Raw genomic sequence first — 5349 nt, forward strand, 5'->3', positions numbered from 1 at the left:
CGATCAAGCTCTACATCCGGGATGTTTATTGGTATTTTGATTCTGGCGGTTGTCGCTTATGCTTGGAATGCTGTCTATACCGTTGATGAAAAAGAGCAGGCGGTTATTCTCAGGTTTGGTGAGTATGCAGAGACAGTAGGGGCAGGTCTGCATATGTACTTCCCTCCTATCGATACCAAATATCAGGAACGTGTTACCGAGCTTCGTACTTATAACCTACGCCAGCAGATGTTGACTGAAGATGAAAATATCGTAGAAGTGGCCATGTCGGTTCAGTACAACATTGGTGATATAAAAAACTATGTCCTTAATGTGGCCAGACCCTTGGTGAGTCTTGAAGAAGCGACACAAAGTGCACTGCGTCACGTCGTGGGGGGCTCCGAGATGTACCAAGTGCTGACGGAAGGTCGTGAAGTAATGGGGATAGAGGTTCGTGATCGTCTTCAGGCATATCTCAATAGCTATGGAACAGGCCTCAATGTAGCGAAGGTAAACATTGAAAGCGCCCAGCCACCAAAAGAAGTGCAGGCAGCATTTGACGACGTTATCCGTGCTCGTGAGGACGAAGAAAGAGCCAAGAACAAGGCGCAGGTGTATGCCAATAAAATCGTTCCAGAAGCTCGCGGTCAGGCTCAGAGGACTATTGAAAATGCCACTGGTTACCGTGATGAGGTGGTGGCCAAAGCGGAAGGTGAGGCTGATCGTTTCGTGAAGCTGATGGGTGAATACAAGCAGGCGCCTGGAGTAACCCGTGAGCGGCTGTACATTGAAACCATTGAAGAAGTGTTCAGTAAGTCCAACAAGGTGCTTGTGGATGTTGAAGGTGGTAATAACATGATGTATTTGCCACTCGATAAGCTGACACAGTCCCATGGTAGCAGTAGTATGCCTTCTAGGCAGTTATCTCCGCAGGAATTAAACGAGATTACTACCCAAGTAACAGAAGAATTGAATAGGCGAGTCAATAGCGCGCGAGTCAGTGGAGGGAGGGTAAGTCGATGAGTCAAAAAGCCTCCATTGGACTGATTATTTGCTTGGTTGCTGTGATACTGGCGTGGGGTAGTCTCTTTGTCATCTCCGAGCGGGAGAGTGCGGTTCAACTGCGTTTCGGTCAGGTAGTGCGGGACAGCATTCCCCCTGGTCTTCATGTGAAAATCCCGGTCATTGATAAGGTTAAGGTGTTTGATGGTCGTCTGCAGACACTAGATGTTCCATCCGAGCGTTTCCTGACTCTTGAGCAGAAGGCCGTTATTGTGGATTCCTACATAAAGTGGCGAATTCATGATGTGTATGACTTCTACCGGGCAACGGCTGGTGATGTGTTCCGTGCCAGTAACCTGCTGGCCCAGCGTGCTGAGTCCAGCATGCGTAACCAGTTTGGTAACCTCACCCTGAACGAAGTGGTTTCAGGTCAGCGAGATGAGATGATTGAAGTCTTGACCAAGTCCTTGAATGACGTTGCTCAGAAAGAGCTTGGCGTTAGTGTCATGGATGTGCGTATCAAGCGAATTGACTTGCCTCCACAGGTAAGTGACTCTGTGTTCGAGCGGATGGCATCTGAGCGTGAAAAAGAAGCTCAGGACTATCGTTCAAGAGGTTATGAGATGGCAGAAGGTATTATGGCGAATGCTGATCGTGAGAAGCGTGTAGTCTTGGCAGATGCATACCGTCAGTCTGAAATGATTCGTGGGGATGGTGATGCTAGGTCAGCAGATATTTATGCCAAGGCTTACCAGCAGGACCATGAGTTTTATTCTTTCTATCGGAGCCTTCAGGCCTACAGAGAGAGCTTTGGAGAGTCTGGGGATATCATGTTGATTGAGCCAAAGGGTGACTTCTTCCGTTACTTTAACCATGATAAGCAAGGCAGATAATGGACTCTTGCGAATAGAGTGTAATATTATCGAAACCGGGCTTTGCCCGGTTTTTTCGTGAGTGGGATACGTAAACTGTAACCTATGCCATGCTGAGGTATTGGACAACGGAGAGAGTAATGGACTTTGGGCAGCAATTACTGGTTGCGTTCAGCCTGATGCTGGTGCTTGAGGGCATGGTGCCATTTCTTTACCCTCAGCTTTGGCGAAAGTTAGTGAGTCGGTTGGCTGAAATTAATGACCGACAATTGAGAGTGGCCGGCCTTGTCAGCATGTTGGGTGGTGTGGCTTTGCTTTACCTGATCAATGGATAGAAGTCTTGCCAAGAGTCGGCGGCCATAACTTCTGGCGTAGCTCTTGGAAAGACTTCCGACCACTTCGCTCCGGGTATTTATTCGATGTATGAAAGGCAAAAACAAAGCTACCGCAGTAACAATAAGAGAGGTTGCTATGATCATCGCTGATCGCTGGCTTTAGCCTGATGTAATTGAGGAAATTTTGCTTGGTATAGCCAGGGGTGCTGAAAAGTTAAGGAGCGAGATACTCGATCTGTTCGATTGCTGGGGGTATCAGCTGGTAATTCCTCCTCATCTGGAGTTTATGGCATGACTTACGGCAGGAGTCGGTCATGACCTTGACCTGCAAACTTTTAAAGTTACCGATCAGCTGACTGGTATAACCATGTGGCTGAGGCAGATACAACGCCTACGGAGACAAGAATTGATGCCCATACTTTGAAGGTGGATGGGCCTGCCAGACTTTGCTATGTCGATAGCGTATTTCATGCCCGCCAGGCATCTAGTGGAGCTTCAATGGCACCAAATCAAATTGGTGCAGAGCTTTATGGCCACTCTGGCGTTGAAAGTGATTGACCTGATGCTGGAAACGTTTGCTGAGGTGGATGCAAATTCGGTTAGACTTGATCTTGGGCATGTACGGATATACCGATTACTGGCAGCATAGGCTGGGTTGTCAGGTGTTCAGGAGCTTGAGCTGTTTGATGCCCTGCAATGCAAGGTCATTACTAAAGTAGGGCAGTTGCTGAGCCAGTGGGATCTTAATGAGGCCTCTGGTAGGATGTTCAGGGTTTTGCCTCATCTGGCAGGGGGGGCATGAAAGACTAGAACGGGCTATGGTGAGTTTGTAGATGCACCATATGTGTGGCGATTGCGTTGAATGAACTTGAAGTTATTGCCAAAGAAAGTACCAGCCTCTACCACGGAACCTAGTGTTACTTCAATTTTGGTGAGTTGAGGGGCTACAACTATCATACTGGTGTAGTTTTTGCAGTATACCTACCTGATCATGGGCATGCAGTCGCTAAAGGTGGGCGGTATGATGGGATTAGTGAAGCATTTGGACGATCACGACCAGCAACAGATTTCAACTGATCTGAAGGCGTTGGTGGAACTGAAGGCGGAAGTACAGAAGGTGCGACCATTTTTGCACCTGTTGATGCTGATGCTTCCACTGTGTAGTTCCTGCGTCTGGCATGGGTTGCAACCGTTAGCTTATCTGCGTGACGGCGAATGGTTGGTTTAACCTTGTATAAGAACCTGTTTGCGATATTTCGCAAAAGATCATGAACAGGCTCTGAGATGGCATCAAGACTGGTTGAACCGGGAAGTATGGGCGCAGCAGCATTTGCCGTTCTGGTCGGCACCAGGTTGTCGTATTCTGTCCGTAGATAATCTGCGGATTTTAAGTTAAATATGCAGTCTTTGGGCTGTATGGCATTGAAACTAAGAGACCGATTCCATGGGTAAGGCTGTTGTCGTACTTGGCACCCAGTGGGGTGATGAAGGTAAAGGCAAGATTGTCGATCTGCTGACAGAGCAGGCTGAGGTGGTGGTTCGCTTTCAGGGCGGCCATAATGCCGGACATACCCTCGTTATTAATGGTGAAAAAACCGTTCTGCACCTGATTCCTTCCGGCATTTTGCGTGAAGGTGTTGTTTGCTACATTGGTAATGGGGTTGTGCTCTCTCCTGAAGCACTGCTGAAAGAGATGAAGCAACTCGAAGAGACAGGGGTGCCTGTTCGTGAGCGATTGAAGCTTAGCCCTTCCTGCCCACTGATTTTGCCTTACCATATTGCACTGGATCAGGCCCGTGAACTGGCTCGTGGTGAAGCCAAAATTGGTACTACTGGCCGTGGCATTGGTCCAGCCTATGAAGATAAAGTGGCTCGCAGAGGTCTGCGCGTTGCTGACTTGCTCCATTCTGAGCGCTTCGAAAGGAAGTTGAAAGAGGTAATGGACTATCACAACTTCGCTCTGCAGAACTACTACAAGGTAGAGGCTGTGGACTATCATACGGTGTTAGATAACACTCTGGCAATGGCTGAAGAGCTGATTCCGATGATCGATCGTGTTTCTGATCGTATGCACGAGCACTATGAACGTGGTGACCATATCCTGTTCGAAGGTGCCCAAGGTTCTCTGCTGGATATCGATCATGGTACGTATCCTTTTGTAACTTCCTCCAATACCACTGCAGGTGGCGCATCAACCGGTACTGGCTTTGGCCCTTTGTATTTGGATTATGTTTTGGGTATCACCAAGGCCTATACGACACGTGTTGGCTCTGGACCTTTTCCGACTGAGCTTGATGATGAAAATGGGCGCCATCTTGCCAAGGTAGGTAATGAGTTTGGTGCAACTACAGGCCGACCTCGTCGTTGTGGCTGGTTTGATGCCGTTGCTTTGAGACAGGCTATTCAGATCAACTCTGTCAGTGGGCTGTGCCTGACCAAACTGGATGTTCTTGATGGACTTGAAATCATTCGTATCTGTGTGGATTATAAAAATGCAGATGGCGAATCTATCACTACACCTGTGGATGTGGAAGAGTACGAAGCGGTTCAGCCTGTTTATGAAGAGATGCCTGGTTGGACTGAGTCTACTTTTGGTGTAAATAGCATAGATGAGCTGCCTGACAATGCGTTGGCTTACATCAAGTGTATTGAGGAAATAACTGGTGCGCCTATCGATATTATTTCTACCGGTCCTGATCGTGTAGAAACCATCGTACTGCGTCAGCCATTTGTCTGATCATCAGGTGTTATTTTCTTGAGAAAAAATGCCCGGTTTATCATTTGATGAATCGGCTATGCTTTTAGCAGCGTCTAAATTTTTGAATGCTTTCCTGAGAACATCTTTACATTGACTGTCCTATACATGTACTAATACAGGATGGATTCAATGTTTATTTTCACCACCTGTCTGAGATCTACATTATATTGTCATTACGGTCAGCCATCCATGAGCCGGAGTTCCGGGCCATCGAAAATAATGCCGCACCAGAACTGCAAAGCTGGGAATTACCATGTAGGCGGCATTTTCATAGTAAGCCACCTGAGCTGAATAATAGAGGTGCGATAACCACATGTCAAAATGGTGGAAAAGTCAGGATAGTCAAGCTTCCTGTGAGGCAAAACGATATGAGAACCCCATTCCCAGTCGTTTATATATCATA

This window comes from Borostomias antarcticus, assembly GCF_949987555.1.
Source record: "Borostomias antarcticus genome assembly, contig: scaffold_280, whole genome shotgun sequence".
NCBI classification, from domain to species: domain Eukaryota; kingdom Metazoa; phylum Chordata; class Actinopteri; order Stomiiformes; family Stomiidae; genus Borostomias; species Borostomias antarcticus.